We start from the raw sequence: 25,599 nt of genomic DNA on the forward strand, positions 1-25,599 counted from the left end.
ATGAAGATGTGGTATATATATATACACAATGGAATACTATGTAACTGCAAGGAATGATGAAACTATGCAATTAGCTGCAACACGGTTGGAACTGGAAGATATCATATTGAGTAAGAATCATGTTAAGCCAGAATAAGAAAGACAAACACTGGATGATCTCTCTTATCAGTGGAATATAGGTTATTGGATAAGTAAATGCATTATAGTAAAAGGGGGTGTTTAGATCACCCTTGACACCCTTGACCCCTGTTTAAAGAGAAGAAAGATAGAGAAGGAAAGAAATCAAGGGGGAAGAAGAGAACAAGAAGTAATGCGCTAAAAGGCATCAGTGCTTCAGTTATATCAGCAATATGAATGAGGGGTAGAGCCAATACCCAAAACACAGATTCAACAGATCTGAAAAAGGGAGGTCTAAGGGGCAACCACTGAACTTTGTAATGTGCCTGCCAAGATCATGGGTGGGGGGGTGGGGAGGGGGTGGAAGGGGGAGGGAATCTGGGAACACTGGTGCAGGGAAACTGATACTGATTGTGTTGAATTATTGTATACTTAAAATGCAACTTTCAGTAACATTGTAAATCATGGCTTTTTAAAAAAGAAAGGATAAAGAAGCTCTGGCATTGATTTGTGAGTTCTTTATATATTTTGGATGTTTAACACTTGTCAGACATCTGACATACAAATACCTTCTCCTCATCAGCAAGCTGCCCTTTCTGTGCTGGCTTCTATCACTGTACAGAAGTTTATTATTTTGGTACAGTCCCATCTGTTTGTTTTGATTTTGCTTCCCCTTGCCAATGGAGATGAGATACCAATTATACATGTAGAGCTGATGCCCATGATTATATAACCTATAGTTTCTTCTATGTATTCTATGGTTTTTGATCTTTAATATCCAGCCATAATCCACTTTGGATTAATTTTTGTGTAAGGTATTTGATTACACAGTTTGTGTTTTGAACGTAGCAGTCATATATGTGAGGTGGGGGCTTGTTTCTTTCCTGTCAATGCTATTCCACTGCTCTGTGTTTTCTGTTCCAGAACTACAGTGTTCTGATTATGCCAATCTGTAGTACAGTTTGAAGTCAGGGGATACATATCTCTATTTTTCTTTTAGGACTGTCATAGCAATATGGAGTCTTTTATGGGTGCATATTAAATTTTAAGCTGTTTATTCTACTTCCTGGTAAACTGTTAATGGGATTTTGATAGGAACTACATTTATGAATGCATAAATTAATGTGTGGCTGCCATTTTAACAATATTTACTCTTCTGATCAATGAACATAGGATATCTTTCCATTTCGTTGTATCTTCTAACAATGGTTACAGTTTTCAGTATGTAAGTTTTTTACCTTCTGTGTTATACTCTCAGGTATTTTAGCCTTTTTCATATGATTTTAAATGGAATTGCCTTCCTCATTTCTAGTTGTTTTCATTGACGGTGTATAGAAATGCAACAGATTTTTGTATGCTAATTTTGCATTCCATTATTTTAACATATTAATTATTTCTAGGACCTCTATTTTTGGTGGAGACATTAGGGTTTTCTACATATATTAACATGTCATCTGGAAACAGTGAGTTTTACTTCTTTTTGCATTTGCATTCCTTATATCTTTTTCTTACCTAAATGCTCTGACGAGAATTTTCAAAACAAAGTGTAAGTAGAAAGAATGAACATCCTTGTTCTGCTCCTGATTTTATAAGAAAACTTTTCAGCTTTTTTTTTTAACCAGTGTATAACATTAGCTATAGGCTTATCATATAAGGTTTTGATTATGTTGAGATATGTTTCTTCTATTCCAAATTTGAGTTTTTATCATATATGGGTATTGAATTTTGTCAAGTGCATTTTTAGTATCTATAGATATAGCTGCTCAGGGCTAGGACAAATGGAGACAATACTGGGCCTGCTTGAGCAAGTCAATGATCAACGGGATGAGACAGTGATAGATATAGTCAAGTAGTTTTTATCCTTCCTTTTATGTGTGTGATTTCTACACACTGCAGGATCCTTGCATTCCTACAATAAATCTCACCTGATCCTGATCACTATTCCCTTCAATGCTTTATTGTATACAATTTGCCAAGATTTTACTTAATATCCTTACATGTATATTCACCAAAGATATGGGTCTATTTTTTTCCCTTATTTTCTGTTGTGCTTGTCAGGATTTGGGATTAGGGTAAAGATTTTGAAAATTATGTTTGGGAGCATTCCTAACTCTTCTTTAAAAAAAAAGAAAAGATTCTGACAATATGGAGAATCTGTAGCAAACTTAGAATTGGACTGCATAAAACACAGCAATTCCACTTTGAGGCACCTACCACAAAAACTTAAAAAATTTCATTCAAAAGATCTAAGCACACTATTATTCATTGCTGCACTTAGAAAAATACCTAAGATATGAAATCAACGTAGGTGTGCAAAAATGACATATGAATGGATTATGAAGATATGGCATGCATGTGCTGCCATATATTAAAGCAATATATAGGGTATATAGCAATACACACACACACATACACACACACACTGGAATACAACACAGCTGCAAGGAACGATGAAATCATGCAATATGTTGCAACCTGATTGGAACTAGAAGATGCCATATTATGAAATAAGGACAGTGCTGCAGTGCTACAGATCTCATTTATCTGTGGTCTATATAAGTGAACGAGGAAATGTAGTAAAAGGGGATGCCTAGATCACCTTTGTTAGATAGCAATCACCTCTGTTAGATAACACTGATTTGTCCTTTCTCCCCTGCTGCAGTGAGCTTAGGTTTATTGAGTTACACCCATCACAGTGCTCCCAAGGCATCCTCATTCTTTTTTTTTATCTCTAACCTCTTCTTTGTGCTTGCTTCCCCTATCTATTAATCACTTATATTCCCCAGCCAGACCTGTGACTTATAAAGTCGGATTCTTCTAAGGACTCTGGATTTTGAATATGAAGTGAAATGCTGCTTTTTTCTTTCCTTTATGTCCTGTGCATAGTTTAAGAGCAATGACCTTTTTGTACAGATACAGGAAGACAGTTAATACTATGATTTTGTAACCTGGGAGTTAATTGATTCCAAATAATATTTACTCCTGGGCATCTGTCATATTTACTCAACTTAAGCCTCATTGCCCTTAGTTCCTAACACCTCAAAAGAAGGGTCCTGTTGAGGGACTTGGATGGACCCAGGGAAAGCCATAAGTTACCCAAGCATTGAAAAGGGACAAGCTGTACGCTGCCCTGGCATTGAAAAGGGACAGACCAAGCACCATAAAACTTATAATTAATTAAAAGCATGGTCATGGACAAACTCTGTCATGACCCAAAAAGAAGTAACTGAATAAGGACCCTGCTGGAGTTAGGAAGGACTAATCCGGCTTGAGGACTGTATTTGGGATATATATCGAGACATCCCCAGGAGAGCCATCCATTAAGGTTAATATATCTCTTACTGTGTCCATGGGTTGAAGCCATAGCACAGCGGGTAGAGTTTGCCTTGCACGCGGCTGACCCGGGTTCGATTCCTCCGTCCCTCTCAGACAGCCCAGCAAGCTATTGAGAGTATCTCACCTACACGGCAGAGCTTGGCAAGCTACCCGTGGCATATTAGATATGCCAAAAACAGTAACAACAGCAAGTTTCACAATGGAGACGTTACTGGTGCCTGCTCAAGCAAACCGATGAGCAATGGGATGACAGTGACTGTGTCCATACAAAATGACTAGAAATATCATTAAGAAGTAAACGTAAGACGACCCTTTAAGTGGATCTGGACAAAGAAATGGGGAAAGTAGTACACCTTAGATGGAATTCCACCCTTGGGTGAATCTCCTTGCAGAATGAGATTTTGTCCTGGAAGCTTCCCCTCAGGGAAGGGCTTGACATATGTTGATTGTGTAACCACATTTATGTGTAATTGCTACTACCCCAACCCTTCATGATTTCTCTTTAACAAGGGCTGTGAGGCTGCACGTGAGGATATGGAATGAGGGGCAGGGTGAGACTGAAATAGGGTGCGCAGTGAGTCTGAAATAGGTGTGCTGGAAGAATGGAATAAACAATGGATGGAGATTAAAATAAATGGCAATTGATCACCAACCAGCCTGGCCCCCGTTTCCTCCTTTGTTCATCCATGGTCACTGGCCATCCAGGGTGGGGAGGCAACTCCTGACCACAGAATGCCCACGTCATGAAGAGCACCCATACTTTTTGAACTCTCACAACCTTTTACCTCAGAGTTTTGAAAGGAGAAAGTGAAGGAAAGAATATCAAGGGAGGAAAGAAGGGGGGGAAAAAGGAAGCAATGGTGAACAGAATTTGGGGCTTCAGTTATACTGGTGATATGGGAAAATAGCATAGGTATAGATCCAAACAACTCTGAAAACATGAGATCTAATGTAGAACCACCAGAACTTCATAATGTGTCTGTCAAGGTGACAATTAGGAGCAGTGTGTGAGGGTGGGGGGCAGAGCACATAATATAGGAACACTGGTGGAGGGAAACTGACACTGGTGGTGGAACTGATGTTGAAATATTATATGCCTAAAACTCAACTATCAATAACTTTGTAAATTATGGTTCAAAAATACTTTAAAAATGTTTCAAGCTTGAAATGGAATTATAATAGTTTTTTCTTACAAGGTTGTTAAAATTGTGAAATTATCTGTTCCTGGATTTTCTTCCATGGAAGACTTTTTATTACTGCTTTTTTTCTATTTCTATATGTGTGGTTAGTCACTTCAACAAACTAGTTCTTCGTAGTTCATTGTGGAATGTTGTATGGTCCTAAAACTTTTCTCATTTCTTCTAGATGATTTGTTTGCATATATATATTTATTATACTTTCCTAGAATTCTTTGAATTTCTGTGATAATGGCTACTTCTTTTCCATTTCAGATTCTTTTATGTTTTTGTTTCTTATTTTCTTAGAGCCTAACAAAAGATTTCTATTTTATCTTTCAAAGAACCAATTCTTGGTGTCACTGTTGTTTTTTAGCATCTTTGTGGTTTCTATTTCACTTATTCCTGCTCTAATTTGTACTTTATCGTTATTTATCATTTGTACTTTATCATTTATTGTACTTTATCATTCCATCAAGTGATTTTTCCATTTTATTTTTTTTCTTTTAGTTCTTTCATATAACTATGATCAGAAATGTTGTCAGAGAGTAAGTAGACTGCTTGCTTTGCACGATGGTATAGCATGCAGCCAACCTGGGTTTGATCCCTGTAACCACATATGGTCCCCCAAGCACTACCAGGTGTGAGTAAAAAGCCAGAAGCAAAACTCTAAATACTGCCAATGTGGCCCAAAAACAAACAGGAAGGAAGAAAGGACAGAAGAAAAGCTGGAAGAGGAAGGAGAGAAGGGAGGAGAGAGAAAAGAAAAGAGAGCAGTCATGCATTTTTATTTTCCTCCCCCCTCCCCCAACACACACACCCTAGCTATCTGTGCTTCTACAGAAGTTGGCTACAAATTCAGAGGTTTTACAACCCCAATAGTTCAATAATTTTTGACATCAACTTAGTAACTCAGGAAAACACTTCATGAGTGTTTACTGATTTCTTTATAATAGAAAGGTATCAGAAACAGTCAAATGGAAGAGACTGATAGGGCAATGTTTGGTGCACCAATGTGTTCACTGATAAGAAAGCCCTCTAACACAGTTAAAGATCACAATTTCCAATCTCCTTCCTCTTCTCAAAAGTCATTGTGTATTCAGAGTTCCATTCTCTAATCATTCTGGTGAACAGCTGCTGTATTCTGAGATTATCTACATCCAAATTTACCTCAGTAGTATATACTAAGGTGTACTTTAAAATGATTATTAATAAAACACATATTCCTATCACTTGGAGGAAAAAAAAGGTTTTAAGAGCTCTGTGCAAGAACCAGGGCCAACCAAGGATCAAATATATTTTTGTTTGATACCATGTAAATTCTGAGTATTTCTTCCTCTGAGAATGTCAGGATATAACCTTTACTTCCAAAAGATATATTCACAAATTGCAGTATTCTCAGTTCCTTTAATCGCTTGAAAAATCATTGTCACTTATTTTTTAATGTATACATTTTTTTTAGTGGTTAATACATTATATTTATTTTTCTTTTTTTTATTAGTTTATTTTTAATTAGTGAGTCAACGTGAGGGTACAGTTACAGATTTATACATTTTTGTGCTCATGTTTCCCCCATACAAAGTTCGATAACCCATCCCTTCACCAGTGCCCATTCTCCACCACCAGTAAACCCAACATCCCTCCCACCCTCCCCAGTCCCATCTCCCCCCACCCAACACTGCCACTTAGGTGTTGTGGTTTGCAATAAAGGTGTTGAGTGGCCATTGTGTTCAGTCTCTAGTCTATATTCGGCACGCATCACCCTTCCCCCACATGACCTCCGACCACATTTTACTTGGTGGTCCCTTCCCTGAGTTACCCAGAATGAGAGACCGGCCTCCAAGCCATGGAGACAACCTCCTGGTACTTATTTCTACTATTCTTGGGCGTTAGTCTTATAGTCTATTATTCTATATTCCACAGATGAGTGCAATATTTCTGTCTGTCTCTCTCTTTCTGACTCATTTCACTTAGCATGATACTTTCCATGCTGATCCACTTATATGCAAACGTCATGACCTCATTTTTTCTAACAACTGCATAGTATTCCGTTGTATAGATGTACCAGAGTTTCTTCAACCAGTCATCTGTACTAGGGCACTCAGGTTTTTTCCAGATTCTAGCTATTGTAAACAGAATCACTGTCGCTTTTTACGGCCTCCATAGTTCTGATGAGAAAATGAACTGTGCTTCCTTTTTTTTTCCCACAGTAAGTGAGGGATCATTTCTAGTTTTCTGTTGTCCAGTTCTATCTTTAGTTTTCAGATATTTGGTTATGAGGTGTCATGGCACAAATTTAGTTTTGTTTATTCTTTGGGGGATTCACTCAATTTTTTAATCTGTAGTCTCTGCTAAATTTGTGGAATTTTCTGCTTCAATTTCCTCAAATACTTTCATAGTTCCAATCTCTTGTTTTTCTTCCCAGCACTCTGATATGAATATTAGAACATTTTTCTTCACTTAAAAAAAAAAGGCGATTTACAACCAACAGTGTTCAAAGTAATGCTTCAAGCACACAATGTTACACCACCACATCTATTGCCATAAAGGCAATGTCCCTTCACCAATCTCTAGATACAGTTCCTCCCCACCCAAGCCACCCTTCCACCTACCTACGTAGCAAACTCGGTTCTGCAAGCCAACTTTCAGGGTCTATTATTATTGGTTCATCTTCATTCGCTTACTATGCCTCTTTAGACTCCATATATAAAATATATAATTATAAGTTTCCCTTTCTCTTGACTCCATTTAGCATGATACTTTAGTTTCATCCATGTAGTAGCAGACTACAAGATTTTATCTTTTCTCAGAGCTGAGCTGAGTAATATTCAATAGTGTATTCCACAGTTTCCTTATCCATTCATCTGTTGAATACAATAACTGCTGGTGTACTAATAACTTTTTTAAGAATACATGTTTCTGAAGCTCTATTTCTTTCTGCTGTTTTCTGTCACTGAGACTAGGTAATTTCTACTGTTTTCTCATTGTATTTATGGACTTCTTCCTATCTTTTCTGTTCTTGAATCTGATCACTGATGTTTTTCATTCATTTCTGTATTTTTCAGTTATAATTCCCATTTAACTATTTTTCTTCCATTTCATTATTTACTCTATTTTTCATTTATTTAAGTGTGTTTGCAAAAATCCTTATCAGTTAATTCTAATACCTCTGTATTGGTATCTACTAGCAGTCTTTCACATTCAATTTAAGGCTTTTCTGTTTCTCAGATGACTGATTTTCAACTGAAATTTAGAATCAGTGTTCACAGGAGGTCTGCCCTTGGAAACTGATCTCACATGCTGGGGGAAAAGGCAGCTGAGATAGAGAAGGGAACACCTAGTAGAGACTGTTGGGAGGACCCACTCGGGTTGAAAGATGCATGCCAAAAGTAGACTATAGACAGAACACGATGGCCAATCAATACCCCTATTGCAAACTACAACATCCAACAGGAGAGAGAAAAAAAGGGAATGCCCTGCTGCAGATGCAAGGTGGGGTGGTGGGGGTTGGGATGGGGTGGTGAGAGGGATACTGGGAACATTGGTGGAGGAGAATGGGCACTGGTGGAGGGATATAAATGAAATGCAAACATGAAAGTGCATAAGTTTCTTTTGAAGTGCAGAAGCTTCTTAGTTTGATGTAGTCCCATTTGTTTATGTTTGCTTTCACTTGCATGGTCAGTGCTGTTTCATCCTTAAAGATGCTTTTAGCTTCAATGTCATGGAGAGTTCTGCCTACATTTTCTTCTATGAACCTTATAGATTCATGTCTGATATTGGGGTCTTTAATCCACTTTGATCTGACTTTTGTGCCTGGCATTAGACAGAGGTCAGAGTTCATTTTTTTGCAGGTAGCTATCCAGTTTTCTCAGCACCACTTGTTGAAGAGGCTTTGCTTGTTCCACTTTGCATTTCTTGCTCCTTTGTCAAAGATTAAGTGTCAAAGATTAAGATATTTGGGGATCTGTGACAGGATATTCAACTCTGATCCACTGGTCTGCAGGTCTGTTTTTATCCCAATACCATGCTGTTTTAATTACTACTGCTTTGTAGTAGAGTTTGAAGCTGGGGAAGGTGACGCCATCCATCTTCTTTTTTCCAAGGATTGCTTTAGCTATTCGTGGGGGTTTATTGATCCATATAAATTTCAGGGGTGTTTTGTCTATTTCTTTAAAAAATGTCATTGGTATTCTGATAGGGACTGCATTAAATTTGTATAGTGCTTTGGGCAGTATTTCCATTTTGATAATGTTAATTCTCCCTATCAATGAGCAGGGGATGTGTTGATATTTACCCAATACCCATCTGATAAGGGATTAATATCCAGGATATACAGGACACTAGAACAATTGTATAAGAAAAAAACCTCCAACCCCATCAAAAAATGGGGAGAAGAAATGAACAGAAGTTTCCTCAAAAAAGAAATACAAATGGCCAAAAGGCACATAAAAAAATGCTCCACATCCCTAGTCATCAGGGAGATGCAAATAAAAACAACAATGAGATATCATTTCACACCACAGAGACTGGCACACACTCAAAAGAACAAAAGCAACCAGTGCTGGCGTGGATGTGGGGGAAAAGGGATGCTCCTTCACTGTTGGTGGGAATGCCGACTGGTCCAACCTTGCTGGAAAACACTATGGACAGTCCTTCAAAAACTAGAAACTGAGCTTCCATATGACCCTGCAATACCACTTCTGGGAATAAAACCCGAGAATGCAAAAGAGCACAGTAGAAATGACATCTGTACCTACATATTCATTGCAGCACTGTTCACAATAGCCAAAAACTGGAAACAACCCGAGTGCCCTAAAACAGATGACTGGTTAAAGAAACTTTGGTACCTCCACACAATGGAATACTATGCAGCTGTTAGAAGAGATGAAGTCATGAAATTTGCTTATAAATGGATAAACATGGAGAGTATCATGCTAAGTGAAATGAGTCAGAAAGAGAGGGACAGACATAGAAGGACTGCACTCATTTGTGGAGTGTAGGGTAGCATCACATAAGGCTGACACCCAAGGACAGTAGATACAAGGGCCAGGGGGATTGCCCCATAGCTGGAAGCCTGCTTCATGAGTGGAGGAGAGAAGGCAGATGGAATAGAGAAGGGATCACTAAGAAAATGATGGCTGGAGGAACCAGTTGGGACGGGAGATTCATGCCGAAAGTAGATAATGGACCAAACATGATGATCTCTCAGTGTCTGTGTTGCAAGCTATAATGCCCAAAAGTAGAGAGAGAGTATGGGGAATATTGTCTTCCATGGAAGCAGGGGGAGGGTGGGAAAGGGGGGGGTATACCCGGGATATTGGTGGTGGGGAATGTGCACTGATGGAGGGATGGGTGTTTGATCATTGTGAGATTGTAACCCAAACATGAAAGCTTGTAACTATCTCATGGTGATTCAATAAAATTTTTAAAAAATAAAATAAGATAAAATCACAAATCTTACCTAAAAAAAAAAAGTTCATAAGTTTGTAACTGTACCTCATGATGATTCACTAATAAAAATTTTTTTAAAAATAGAATCAGTGTTCAATTTTAAATATTATATACAAAACTCAATATCTTATTCAAATCTCCTACTTTACCATGCCTTCTACAACAATGCCCATCAGGAGAAGACTGCTGCCAAGTTATCATTTGGTTTGCTATATGCATGAAACTTTAGCATCCACAGTACAGGAAATCAGGTGCCTAAAATTTTTTTTAAAATTCCTGATTCCCTGCTCAAGTCTTTACTGATTCTAGAAAAGAAGGAATTTCTTGTAACTCTTGGGGCACAAATTCAGGCTATCTGTTAGGCCTCCACTAATTCTACTCTAATTCGGAAGGGTAGAGCTACTGATCCCTATTTGTCCTAATTTATACTATGGGTAGCAATCTTATTATTGCTGGGTGGCAACAAAAAACATGACTCTCCAATAAACTTCCTTATCACCACTTCAAAGTAGAGGGCTGCTAAAGAGTCAAAGTTCAGACTCTCCTAATGGACTCTAATTAAACACCATGTGATAGAAGGGGAGTTATCATGAGGAGTAAATAAAAGTTTTTGATTGAATAAAAATCTTGACTTCCCACTCTGACTTCTCTGATACCATTCCAGTAGGAGTAATGGCTAGGACTGCAGTTTTTCCTGTGGTTGTAGGGCACAGAGATTAAAAAATAAAAGTTTCTCATTATGCTTGTGACAGAACAAGTGATTTTTAGCAAAGTTGCAGGCTAATTACAAATCGTTTATGAAAGAAATTACAAAATAAGCAAATAAAAATTCTGAGTCCATGAACAGGCAGATAAATACTGTTCACATCAAGTAGTGCAATCATTACAGACTGAATGCAATTTCATCAAATTCCCAGCAGGCTTTATCCTAGAAATCATTTTGATAAATGGATGGAATTGTGCATCCCCACTAAATATTATCTTTCTGATCTTGACTAACTTTCAAGTCTTTCTTATTCTTGTGTTCTACATTTAACTACTTCATATATGACATAGCATATGAATTTTAGTAACCTACCTGAATAAATAACATTAGGAAAAGCATTCTCTGTAGATCCTTACTTTGACTGTGTACTTAGAGATATATATTTCAAGATAAGCTTCCCATTACAAAAACTATACTTCTGGCAGAAATCACATGTGTGAGAAATGCTCTTTAGTAAATATACATAAATGAACTTGAGGCACATTCCAGGAAGTGGGGATGATGTAAGAGAAAAAGTTCCATGGTCCTTTTCTACCATATTTTCTATACTCCAAGAATCCTTTTGGTCTTGATGAGCACGGGAAAAAGTTTAAATCCATCAATGAAGTTTTAAGAGTCAAACAACTGACTCCTACTATCTTTGTTGCATTCTCTTCTGACTTACCTTCCAAATCCAAAATAAGTACTAAGTTTCAGGCAACTTAATATCCTAATTCAGTGTTTTTATAAAGCAGCACAAGAGCCTTTACACTGTAGCATGTTCAATTTCCACTTATATTCCAAGTACTCTTGCTACATAATCAAACACCCCAAAGCATGGTAATTTAAGTTATGGAGTATTTTCTCATGTCCCTGAAGTCTGTGGACCAAGAATCCAGACAGTGAAGGGAGTCAAAATAATTATTTTATTATCTGACCAAATAGTAAATAAAATGATGATTAAAATCAGCATACTTAGATTAGCTCTTTCTGGAAAAATATTAGTCTATTGGTAGAAAAGCATTTAAGTGAAAATTTAATAATTTAAGACTTAATTTTTTTTAACAGGGATCATATCTGTCAGTGCATGGAAGCCACCAAAGCCACACCAAGATGTGCTGGGGAAAGGGACATGCAGACCAGGGATCAAATTCAGGGCACTGCACATGCTGAACATGCGCTCTATCACTTACACTATCTCCCTCACCCAAATAATTTAATATTTAAATGTATTGACTGAGATGCTAAAATTGACTGAAACATTTTTAAAATAAATTTCTAAAATATTTAAATTTTAATGATGTAGCTCTTTCTTGTTTAAATAATTAGACATATTTTACTGAGAATCTCCTGCTCCTGAGCCAGACTGTCTTCACCGGGGGCCCCTCAGAGCGGGGCTGGTTGAGTTTCCCTCCCCACCCCAAGCAGAGCCCCGACAGCCAAAAACCTCCAGAACCCAGCCACAGCCATGCTCAAGGCCACTCTCTACATGCTCAGAGGAGTCTCACGCATGAAGGAACCGAAGAGGAACCCAGGTGTGTGAGACCCGTGGCTGAGATCTCTAAGCCTACTCGGATCGGGACTGAGCCTCCTCCAGCCAGATCCTCAGTTTTCCAGTAGTTTGGCAGCCACACCCACAAATTCTCCCCTTCCCCCTGGTGCCATATAATCTCATCAACGGCCAAGATCAAGAGACTATAAAAGAAAGCTTCTAGAAGAGAACAATGCAATTTTTCCTGGAGCGCACGGCCTCTTTATTTTTATTTTTATTCCGGCACAGCAGAGCCTGGCAAGCTACCTGTGACATACTGTTTTAATATGCCAAAAACAGTAACAACAATGTGCTCTTCGTGTTCATGGATTGAGCAGCTGCCATTGGGCTACACTAGCACTAACGGGTAAATGAAGATGTTACTGGCACTCACTTGAGGAAATCGATGACAGTGATACAGTGATTGATCTTTCTTGTTTAAATAATTAAACAAATTTTATTGAGCTAAACAATTTAGTGTACAAAGGCTATTTGCTAGTTTACCTGGAAACACTTCACCTTGGAAGAAATCAATGCTTTATGTTACTTAACATTTAAATAAATAACCTTCATTGTGCACCTGGAAAAAATAGTCTAAAGGAAAGCATGTAAAAATATGGTAGGCATGAGATGAAGGCAACTAGTTGCTGGTGCTTTTTTACCCCAACTTTGTATTTAAAAGGTCAACTATTAAGCAAAAATAAGAACAGACATGAAATGGGAGGACAAAAAATCAAATAAGTAGAAAGGGCAAAACTATATGACTTAAACCTTCTGGAATCAGAGTGAAACCATTATAGAAATAGTAATTATCATTTCTTACTAAGATTCTTAGATAACAAAATGGGTTCTCCCAATTTTCTGTGCTAAAGTGGTGGTGCATGTTATTTAGAAAACACACTTATCTTTCTGCCGCTGCTGCCGCTCAAGCAAGAGCTCGGAGCCCAAATGAACTACTTTGGACACCAGCAGCCCACTGAAATACCTCCAGACTGTGAACTTAGAGTTGACCCCAGGCTGCGACAGTGGGGAAGGGTTTCTCTCTCTAGGCTTTTCCATCTTATGAGCACCACAAAAGGGGAGTAAAAGCTTGCAGTGATGTAATTTCTGGCAGAATTTTCCCTGGACTTTATACAGAAATCCAAAACCTAGTGTCTCCTAATTGTCAGCAATATGAAATGGTTCCTTTTTAGCGGGTCAGACTTTGGGGGGAAAATCCAAAAAGAATAGTGAGTCTTTTGTTGAAATATTGAAGGTAATCAAACTAGCAGGCATATCTCTAGACTGTAAACTAAGCCATAACCCCATGCTGGCCGAGGAAAAGACATACCCTTCTTTCTCGGAAAGAAATGTGGCGTGGCATCAGCCATATTATGATGTCTATTAAGCAGGCACGAACTTGGTGGCTCGGGAAGGAAGGGGGGGGAAAAAAGCTATGTACTTGGAACAGGGGGACTTAACATCTCTCCATTCTCAGCAATGGAAAACTAATTATCAAATGCTTCCTTGGCAGTAGGACTGTCTTTTTTTGGGGGGGAGGGGGAAACTCCAACAATAGTGAGTTTTATGTTGAAACATTGAATGTAATCAAGGTAAAGAGAAAATGAAGTGAAATTTATCACTTACGTGGGCGGGGGTTGGGGGCGGGAGGGGGCGGGAGGTATATGTGGTGGAATATGGGCACTGGTGAAGGGAAGGGTGTTTGAGTATTGTATAACTGAGACATAACCCTGAGAACTTTGTAACCTTCTACATGGTGATTCAATAAAATTAATTTAAAAAACACATATATCACTAAATCTTTATAATATAGATGATCTCTAATCTTCAGAGATTCAAGATGTCTAAAAATATCTATATTTAATTATTGATCATACTTATCTCTAACAATGTCCCCAATAACATCTAAGTAAACCATTTTTGTTGTAAAGCTGAGCAGAAAATAATTCCTTGGCTTTTCAGGGGTGTTAAAACTCATCTGATCCTGTTCCCTCTGTATCCCTCCTCTTCAACTTACTAGACAGATAGCCCACCAGATTCCGTAAGCCCAATGACACTATTTACCAATATTCCTTTTCTCCCAAAAAACCCACACTCCTGAAGGGCTTTGAAAACAGTAAAGTGCTATTCAAATGTTATTACTGCACAGAGTTTATTCCCCAGTAATAAAAAAAAATTCCAAGGTTGAGAATGCAGGAGTTAAGGCTGTGCCTTGCATGCAACCAACTTCATTTAAATTCCCAGCATGCATATGACCCCCAAAGACCATCAGAAGTGATCCCTGAACAGAGTCAGGAGCACCTCCAGGTATCCCATGAGAGAGAGACAGAGAGAGAGACAGAGAGAGAGAAAGAGAGAGAGAGAGAGAGAGAGGATTTGCTAAGGAGGCAGATGGGGAGATGGAGGGAACCTTGGGTCACTGGTGGAGGGACATTGACTGATGGTGGGTTTAGAGTTGGAACACTTAATTACCAAGATCTGTTATTAAAAACTTTGTAAATCATGGTGGCTTTTTTAAAATGCAAGTTAAAACCCAAAGCATGGCCTGAGCAATAGAATAGTGGGTAAGGCACTTGCCCCTCCAGGAGTGATCCCTGAGCACAGAGCCAAGCCTAAGCCCTGAGCACTGCCAAGTGTGGCTCAGAAGTATTTTAAAAAGAAAATAAGGGGCTGGAGGGATAGTACAGCGGCGTTTGCTATGCACACAGCCAACCCAGGTTCGATTCACAGCATCCCATATGGTCCTCCGAGCACCACCAGGGGTAATTCCTGAGTGTAAAGCCAGAAGTAACCCCTGTGCATCACTGGGTGTACTCAAAAAGAAAAAAAAAGTAGAAGTAAGAAAATAATAAAAATAAAAAATGAAATTTTTAAAATAAAAGTAACAGGATTATTAAGAATTTATAGTATTTGAAAGATGCAGATACGCACTGTATATTTAAATAGTGATGACAGAACTTAGAGACGAGAAGAATCTAAGACAATGATTTCCATAGTCTTAATGATTTACACAGATCCAAGAATAACCAGGGGTCAGTCCTGTTTGTGTGTGGGGCTTCCTCCAGTCTGAGAGCTTTCCTCAGACTATCCCTTTCATCTACAGTTTTTGAAAAACAGCTTTTCCAGATGAATCTTTAAACAAGTTTTATTTCCTCTAAAGAAAGCAAATTGCTTCCTAGTTTCCATGAGAACACTTTGGAATGTATAAGGGTAAAGTGAGAAAAAATTGTGCAAGACAGTCCAAAGAACCAGATAAATCCATTGCAGAGCAAAGCCAATGTCATATTTTAAATCTTCCTATAAAAGCTTTCCCTATTAATTTTTACCTATTATTCTTGTCTATATATTAACTTTTCCTGCCAAATACATACTAAACACAAACTGAATAAACAAATCTTTAAAGTAAGCTAAAAATATATCAAGCACATTCCCCATTCAAGTGAAGCAGAAAGCTTGCAAGATTTTACAACTAGAAGCAAATATACAGGAAAGGAGGAAAGCCTGATCTAGTGACTTTTTGACCCCTAATTACATTTGGAGACAGAGTGGTCTCACTTAAATGATCATAATCATAATGTGTATGATGCTCAAGGAAAAACAGTACTTCCTTTAATGCATTTCAGTTATAATAAAAACCATAGAAATTGTGGACACTAAAAAACCTTACTAAAAAATGGGAGACCCATATAGAAAAAGAAACCACATAGAAATAGAAATACCTGTTAATACATGGTTCTCACCTTAAAAGCTGTTTTTCGTACTTAAAAGCAGCGTATAGTAATCACAGAGTTCTACAATGCTTATCACTTTCTGCAATATGAACAATCTTCATTACACAACATACCATGTAAATCACAATAAGACTCAAGTCTGGGTATCTATCTCAGTACAGATGGCCCAGTCAAGTGGCACAGGGCATCACCTGGCACACTGCACACTCAGCTAACTGTTCAATTGTTCTCCACATTCATAAATTTCAATCTATTCCAAATCAGATAGTGATCTCAAAATTTGGAACTGCTCGGATAGTCCCTAATATGAGTTTGCTGCTCCCCAGTTTCCTTTATGCCAGGGTGTAAAAAGTACTACCTTACTGAGTGCCACTTGAGACATGGGGGAAAAAAACAACAGATAATTCTGACAAATACCTTGAGTCCTCCTATTTTATTTGTTTCAATTCTGAAACAAAAGTCCTTTCTAGCTTCTTGGCAATATGAATGCTTTAGTAGCTCAGTAATCTCTATTTTCACATTTGTAAGGAGTTAAGTGAACCAATGGACTAAGATGATCTGAGATTACAAAATACTTTATTATTGGTATTTGAAACTTGCCTCAGATATTAACCCTGTCTTTTATGGTTTAGGTTAAACTTCACATATTTCAGTGCCTTGTAAGCTTTTCATATGCTTGCAATACTGCAGTTAACACCCCTAAAAATGACTGCCAACGCAGTAGCAAAAGCTCCTAGATGAACTAGCAATAAATGGCACAAGTCTCCAGCTCTAATATGATCCCTTGCAAAGTTAGCCAAAAATAATATCAAAAGGTTTGCCAGAATTGGAAAATATCTTTTCAAATGCAGAAGGCCATGTAAGATTCTGAACATACACTGAAACATCCAGCTTTAAATAGAATCCAAGACACAATTTAGTAATTATATCTAGATTATCTAAGTCTCTGAAATCTCATTTTTAGTAAAATATAACTAATTGCGATGGTAGGATTCAACATTCTACCTTTATATGTCATAGAAAAATCCAACTTTATAGTTCCCTAGTCCTCTATTTTATTTATTAATTTTTTAGTCCTCTATTTTAAACTAGGAAAGTATCCAAAAGTTATCCAGAGGTTAGAGTGATAGTACAGCAGGTAGGGCATTTGCCTTGCATGCGGCTGACCTGGGTTCAATCCCTGGCATCCCATATGGTCTCCCGAACACGGCCAGGAGTAATTCCTGAGTACAGAGCCAGGAGTAATCCCTGAGCATTACCAGGTGTGACCCAAAAAAGCCCACTTTCGCCACCAAAAAAAGAACATAAATCCAAGAGAAGAATAAAAGGAAGAATCTGGTAGTACTTCATATGAACCAAAGCTACAAGACACTTTGCAAGCAGATGTTTATAGATGTTTTTTGGTTTATTTAAATTAGCCAAAACTAGATACATAAAGAAGCAAGTAGCACTGTAGCACTGTCGTCCCATTGTTCATCTATTTGCTTGAGTGAGCACCAGGAATGTCTCCATTGTGAGACTTCTCATTACTGTTTTTGGTATATCAAATATGCCAAGGTAGCTTGCCAGGCTCTGCCGTGTGGGCGGGAATCTCCCAGTAGCTTGCCAGGCTCTCTGACAGGGATGGAGGAATCGAACCCGGTCTGCTGCATGCAAGGCAAATGCCCTATCCAAACTTTACTAAAAATTATCTTAAAGAGTATCTTATAAAATATTAATGTTTATTTTAACCTTTATTAATTTAAAGAAATACCAGAAATTATTCCTATCATTCCCCTTTCACAGACTCATTTCAGTACAACATAATAGTAAATATTGATGAAAGGAAGTAGAAGACACAGAGAAACACTTAAAATTACGATATATGTTTACTGGCCAAGGCGAGGATATGGTTGGTAGGGTGCTTGCCTTGCATGTGACTGACCTGGGTTCAACCCCTGGAATCCATGATTCCCTGAGCACTGTCAAGAGTTACCCATAAGCACAGAGTCAAGAGCAAACCCAAGCACCAAGTGTGGCCCTAACAAATAAAAAAAAATAGATATGTGTTTACACATCTTTATAATTTCAAGGTGTTTCTTGAAAGAAAAGCTTCGAAATTATAAATTTGCTAGAAGAGTCTATAGCCATGTTGCTGATAATATCTCTAAGTTAATATTTAACTTAAAAATTAAAAATAGCTTTTCAATAACTATACCTATTTGTGTTGTCACCTTAGTAATTTTCTCTTCTAAAATGTTGTATATTGGTGATATTAGTGGCTCTTTATAGACACAGAAGTACCACTAGAGGCCACCAAATACTTTACTTTTTAAATCTGACGTGTTTGTAAATCATAAGGAAAAGATAAAAGAGTGTAATGGCATAACTGGGGGAGTTTCACATATATCCTTAGAGCACAATAAAACCTTAAACACTATTTCATAGGATAATTGTATCACTGAGTAGCTGGAGAGACAATGTCAAAGCAATATTCCTTGTATAATTTGAAAATAGATTACAAGACCCAAAAAGTTGATTCTTTCTGAACAGCTATTGCCTCTTACCACTTCATCTCTCTATATAAGTAAAACTGATACAGAAAAAATTCCAGATAAAATCCCTTTTCTTAATATTACAGCTTTCCAAACAATAATGCTTTATATATAAAATTATTACCACCTATAACAATCTTAAAAGTTCATAATGAAATTTTATTATTAAAATCACCCCATATATTCAAATATGCCCAAAATAAAAAACCAACCTGCCTATGCAGAACATCTTAGAAAACACTGTTCTGGAGCTATTAGGTAGAGAGGATAGGGCACTTCCTTTACACATGGCCAATCCAGGTTCAATCTCCAACACCCCATATGGCCCTCCAGGTATGCCAGGAGTGATCCCTGAGCACAGAGCCAGGAGTTAGCCCCAAACACCATCAAGTGTGGCTCAGGAGAGAGGGAGGGAGGGAGGGAGGGAAAGAGGGAGGGAGGGGGGAAGGAAGGAAGGAAGGAAGGAAAGAAGGAAGGAGGGAGGGAGGGAGGGAGGGAGGGAGGGAGGGAGGGAGGGAGGGAGGGAGGGAGGGAGGGAGGGAGGGAAAGAAAAGAAGAGAAAAGAAAAAAGAAAAGAAAAGAAAAGAAAAGAAAAGAAAAGAAAAGAAAAGAAAAGAAAAGAAAAGAAAAGAAAAGAAAAGAAAAGAAAAGAGGGGCTGGAGCGATAGCACAGCAGGTAGGGCGTTTGCCTTGCACGCGGCCGACCCGGGTTCTAATCCCAGCATCCCATATGGTCCCCTGAGCACCGCCAGGGGTAATTCCTGAGTGAAGAGCCAGGAGTAACCCCTGTGCATCGCCAGGTGTGACCCAAAAACCAAAACAAGAAAAGAAAAAAAAAAGAAAAGAAGAAAATAAAACTTTCTCCAATAGGCTATATATATATATATATATATATATAATATATATATATAAAATATATATATGTATATATATATTTGTGTGTGTATATGTGTATACACTTGCCTTGCATGTGTCATATCTCAGTTCAATCCCTGGCACTACAGGTGGTCCCCCAAGCACCAATGGAGTAATCCCTGAGCAGGGAGCTAAGAATAAGACCTTGGGGCCGAGTGATAGCACAGCTGGTAGGACGTTCGCCTTGTATGCAGCCGACCTGGGTTCAATCCCCAGCATCCCTTATGGTCCCCCAAGCATCCCTTATGGTCCCCGAAGCATGACCAGGAGTAATTTCTGAATGCAAAGCCAGGAGTAACCCCAGAGCAATGCTGGGTGTGACCCAAAAAGAAAAAAAAAAAAAAAGAATAAGCCCTGAGCACCATTGGGTGTGGCCCAAGCTTCCCCTCCACCAAAGAAGTAAAAACCTGTAAAAAAAAAAAAAAAGAAAGGAAAGGAATGAAGGAGAAGGGAGGAGAGGAGTGGGGAGGGGAAAGAAGAAAGAAACTTTGCTCTAAGTTCCTCTGTAAGTTGCTCCCACAGTCTCATTATTTCAAATTTCTGATGTCTTCCTTCTCACTAACGGAAAATGGCAAGAGAGAGAGAAAAAGAGAAAGCAGGGTCTAATTAGTATCCAGAAATTCATCTAGATCCAAGCAATATCTATGAAACAAAAAGAAACTTCTCACTATCTAACCACTTTTTTTCATGATATACTACTTTTTGAAATATCACAAGAACTCCTGAGAAACTTCACTAAGTCATATTTCTGATATCTCTTTAAAATTTTTCTTAACTAAAGGTCACAAGTATTCTATCGATTATAATCCTTATAGCTTTCACATATATTTATATTTTATATTATCCACTTCAAATGGTCACAATATTCAATTTTTCTATTATAATCTGTATAGCTTTCATATTTATATTATCCACTTCAAAATATTATATATAATCCATTTCAAATGTTGTATATGGGTCAAGACTAGCTTTTCCAAGTAGGCAGTAGTTCCAGCATTATTTTTTCCATTTTTTAAGTTGAATCAGTGATACACACATTACAAAGTTGTTCATGACTGGATTTCAGTCATAATATTTGCACACCCTTTGCCAGTGTACTTTTCCCACCACTAATGGTCCCAGTTTCCCTCCCTGCTATGGCAGGCACCTCCCTCCCTCTCTCCTTCCTCTCCCTTTCCCACTCCCACTTCCCCCAATTTGGGCATTATGGTTTGCAGTACAGATAACAAAGGGTTATCAGGTATATCACTTAACCTGTGCCCATCACCCCACACACAATCTTGTGGCAAGCTCCCAACAACTGACCTGTCCTCCTGGTCCCTGTATACCCTCACCTTGGATTCTTGGATATAGTCTTTTTTTTCCTTTCTCTCTCTTTCTCTTTCTCTCTCTCTCCATATATATGTATATATAAATATACATATATATGTGTACATATATACACATATATATGTGTATGTATAATATCCCACAAATGAATGCAGTCATTCTATACCTGTCCCTCTCCTTCTGACAAATTTCACTCAACATGATACTCTCCATGTCAATCCATTATAAGCAAATTTCAAGACTTCATTCTTTCTAACAGTTGCATAGTATTCCATTGTGTAGATGTATCATAGTTTTTTTATCCAATCATCTGTTCTTGGGCACTTGGGTTATTTACAGATTCTGGTTATTGTGAATGAAAAATAACAATATCAAATAATAATCCTAATCTGCAGGGACAATCAAAGTGCAGATGACATTTTTGCTATGTGCTTTTGGGTCCCCAGGGTATATTACCAGAAGAGGTATTGCTAGGTCAAATGGGAGCTCAATTTCTAGTTTTTTGAGGAATGTCCATATTGTTTTCCAAAACGGCTGGACAGCATTCCCACCAACAATGAAGGAGAGGCCCTTTCTTCCCACATCTGCACCAGCACTGGTTGTTTTTGTTTTGTATGTGTCCCAGCCTCTAGGGTGTGAGATGATCTTATTTTTGTTTTGATTTGCACCTCCCTGATGATTAGAGGTGTAGAGCATTTTAATAAGTGTTTTGTCATTTGAATTTCTTCTTTGTGGAAGTTTCTGTTCAATTCCTCTCCCAATTTTTTTTGATGGGGCTGGATGTTTTTTCTTGTAAAGTTTTGCCAGTGTCCTATAAAGGTAAATAATTTTTTCCATTCCATGGGTTGTCTTTGTATCTTAGACACAGTTTTTTTTTTTTTTTTGAAGAACATAAGCTTTCTAGTTTCATGTAGTTCCATTTGTTTATCTTTGCTTCCACTTGTTTGGAGTGATGTTTCATATTTGAAGATGCCTTCAGCTTCAATGTCATGGAGGGTTTTGTCTACATTGTCTTCCATGTACCTTATGGATTCAGATCTGATACTGATGTCTTTAATCCATTTTTATCTGACTTTTGTGCAAGGCATTAGAAAAAGATGTGAGTTCATTTTTTCACAGGCAGCTTCCCAGTTTTCCCAGTACTACTTCTTGAAGAAGCTTTCCTTGCTCCACTTCATACGTCTTATTCCCTTATTAAAGATTAAATGTTCATATACTTGAGAGTCTGTGTCAAGATATTCAACTCTAGGGGCTGGAGAAATAGCACAGCAGGTAAGGTGTTTGCCTTGCATGCAGCCGACCCGGGTTCAATTCCCAGCATCCCATATGGTCCCTTGAGTACCACCAGGGGGTAATTCCTGAGTGAAGAGCCAGGAGTAACCCCTGTGCATCACTGGGTGTGACCCAAAAAGGAAAAAAAATATTCAACTCTATTCCATTGGTCTGAAGTCTAATTTAGCTCCAATACCATGCTGTTTTAATTACTACCACTTTGTAGTACAGCTTGAAGTTGGGGAAGGTGATGCCACCCATCTTCATTTTCTCAAGGATTGCTTTCAGGTAGGCAATCTGCCCTTCTCTCTCTTCTTAGGCACTGTGGTTTGCAATGCTGTTACCACTTTACCTCCTTTTAGCACTCAATTCTTGTCCAGAGTGATCATTTCCAACTCTCATTGTCATAGTAGTCCCTTCTCTGTCCTAACTTCACTCCCCCCTCAACTTGTGGTAAGCATCCCACCATGGACTGGTCTTCCTGGCCCTCATTTCTATTCTCTTTATTATTCTCATACTATGTTTCATTTTGTATCCCACAAAGGCGTGTGATCATTCTATGTATGTCCCTCTCCCTCTGACTCATTTCACTCAACATGAAACTCTACATCCATCCATGTATAAGCACATTTCATGACTTCATTCTTCCTAGTGTCTGTGTAGTATCCCATTGTATAGAGGTACTATCGTTTCTTTATGATGTCATCTGCTCTGAGGCACTTGAGTTGTTTCCAGATCCTGGCAGTTGTGAATAGTGCTACAATGAACATAAGAGTGCAGATGGCTTTTCTGCATTGTGTTTTTGGAGCCCTCCAGTATATGCCCAGGCATGGTATTGCTGGGTAATATGGAGTTCAATTTCTACTTTTTTGCTGAATGTTCATTATTTTCCAAAAAGTATGGACCAGCTGGCATTCCCACCAGCAATGAATAAGAGTCCTTTTCTCCTGGCACCCACACCAGCACTGGTATTCTTGCTCTTTTTGATGTCTGCCAGTCTCTGTGGCATGAAATGATATTTCACTGTTGTTTTGATTTGCACTAACTTTCTTTTTCAAACTGTTTGGCTATTCAGTGTTTACTAACTCTTTTTTTTTTTTTATGTTTTTTCGGGGTTACACCCGACAATGCTCAGGGGTTACTCCTGGCTCTGCACTTAGGAATTACTCCTGGCAGTGTACAGATGGACCACATGGGAACTCAGGGATTGAACCAGGGTCAGCCACATGCAAGGCAAAGGCCCTACCCACTGTGCTATCACTCTGGTCCCCGTTTACTAACTCTTAAAGGTACCTTTATGTTATTGCACAAAGGTCTATCTCATAGCTTTTCTTTAAAATGGGGGGAAGGCAGAGCAATAGTACAGTGGGTAGGATATTTGCCTTGCATGCAATCAACCTTCGTTCAAGTCTCAGCATTCCATATAGTCCTCCAAGCCTACCAGGAGTAAGCCATGAGCATAGACCAGTGTGACCCAAAAACAAAACAACAAACAAAAGGGTGTATAGGGAGGGAGGCAAGGTTTGGGACACATCTAAGTGCTTTGGACTTATTTCTGGCTCTGTACTCAGGAATCACACCTGGCGTGCCAGGCGAACCATATGAGTTGCTGGAGATCTGAGGCCAGCCACATGCAAGGCAAGCACATTACTTCCTGTACTGCCTCTCTGATTTTCTTTTTAGTTTTTGGAGGTGAGGGTGGGCAGGCTGGTCAGATCTGGTAGTGCTCAAGGGCTGGCTATTTTGACTCTGTGCTAAGGTGTCCTTGGAGAACCATATATGGTGCCAAGGATTTGAACTCAGGTACATAGAATAAAGAACCTTAACCCTATACTATCTCTCTGGTATAAAGATTCTAAAATAAATATTTTAAATAAAATAAAGGTTTTAGAACATTTTTTAAAAAGTGTTTAGATGTAGATATATATTTGTACATGCATATATGTACACATGATCCGAGTGGGCTTGGAGCACATGATCCGAGCGGGCTTGGAGATCTGAACCCAGTTTAGCACACTTGGGTTCCTCTAGCGGTTCCTTCATGCGTGAGGTTCGTCCGAACATGTGGAGAGGGGCCTTGAGCATGGCTGTGGCTAGGTTCCGGAGCTCTTCGGCTGCTGGGCCTCTGCTCGGAGGGGAGGAAAACTTAACCGACCCTCCTCCGAGGGAGTGAAGAGGACCAGGCTCGGGGGCAAGCGACTCATTCCCCTGACCCTGAAAGAGCCTCAAATGCGGCACCATTGGGAAGGACGAGTAAAGAGAGGTTTCTAAAATCTCGGGGCTAGGGCAAATGGAAACGTTACTGAGACCGTTTGAGAAAATCAACGATCAACGGGAATATGATGATGATGATGATGATGATGATGATGATGATGATGATGATGATGATGATGATGATGATATATACACATAGGCTGGAGCGACAGCACAACGGGTAGAGCATTTGCCTTGCATGCAGCTGACCCAGGGTTCAATTCCTCCATTCCTCTCAGAGAGCCCAGCAAGCTACCAAGAGTATCCCGCCCACACAGCAGAGCCTGGCAAGCTACCCATGGCCTATTCAATATGCCCAAAACAGTAACAAGTCTCACAATGGAGACGTTACTGGTGCCTGCTCGAGCTAATCAATGAACAATGGGACGACAGTGCTGTATATACTCACAAATATATGTGCATATATACAAATATGTATGCTTTTATATCAATACAAATTTACTATCTAAGCCATTTTAGTTTACCTTTTATTTGGTGCTCAGGGCTTATTTCTGGTTCTCACTCAGGGGACTATATGTGGTGCAGGAATTGAACCCAGATTGTCATGTAAATGGCAAGTGCATGGCAAGTGCCCTACCCACTGCACTATCATACCAGTACTTGGAGTTTACTCATATCTGCTTGTTTGCTAATACCACATCCTTTTCTTCAGTTAAAAAAATATTATTATAATGCTTACAAAAATGTTGAAAGTTCAGGCTGTAATGACAGTACAGCAGGTTAGGCACTTGCCTTAAATTTAAATGCAGTCGACCTGAGTTTGATCTTTGGTATCCCATATGGTCCCCTAAACCCCTGTCAGGTGTGATTCCAAAGCACAAAGCCAGGAGTAAATTCTAAGTCTTGCTGAGTGTGACCACTACACCCACCCCACTGCCCCCACCCCAGAAAAAAACCTGTTGAACATAAACAGTATTAATGTAAAAATTTACTGCACAGCACTAAAGTGCCCATGACACTCCACCACTGTCTATCCTTAGGTGACTGCTGGTCGGATCTTCATACCCGCACCCACACACACACCCACTACCTGTTTATAAATTTTGTAATCCAAGGCCAAAGGTTTGCCATTGTTCAATACTACTTATTCCCTTGTTCTGTCTCTCTGTATTCCACAGATGAATGAAATTATCTAGTATTTATTCTTCTCCACTTGACTTAACATGATACCCTTCAGTTCTCCCCACAC

At 38.8% G+C, this 25,599-nt stretch overlaps 1 protein-coding gene across 4 annotated transcripts in view; it reads right to left on the reverse strand.

The window, feature by feature from the left end:
• SBF2 (SET binding factor 2) overlaps window positions 1–25,599 on the reverse strand; it is a 436,024-nt gene that overhangs the window by 319,521 nt on the left and 90,904 nt on the right. The window lies entirely within an intron of this gene.

This window comes from Sorex araneus, chromosome 6 (genome assembly GCF_027595985.1).
Source record: "Sorex araneus isolate mSorAra2 chromosome 6, mSorAra2.pri, whole genome shotgun sequence".
NCBI lineage: Eukaryota > Metazoa > Chordata > Mammalia > Eulipotyphla > Soricidae > Sorex > Sorex araneus.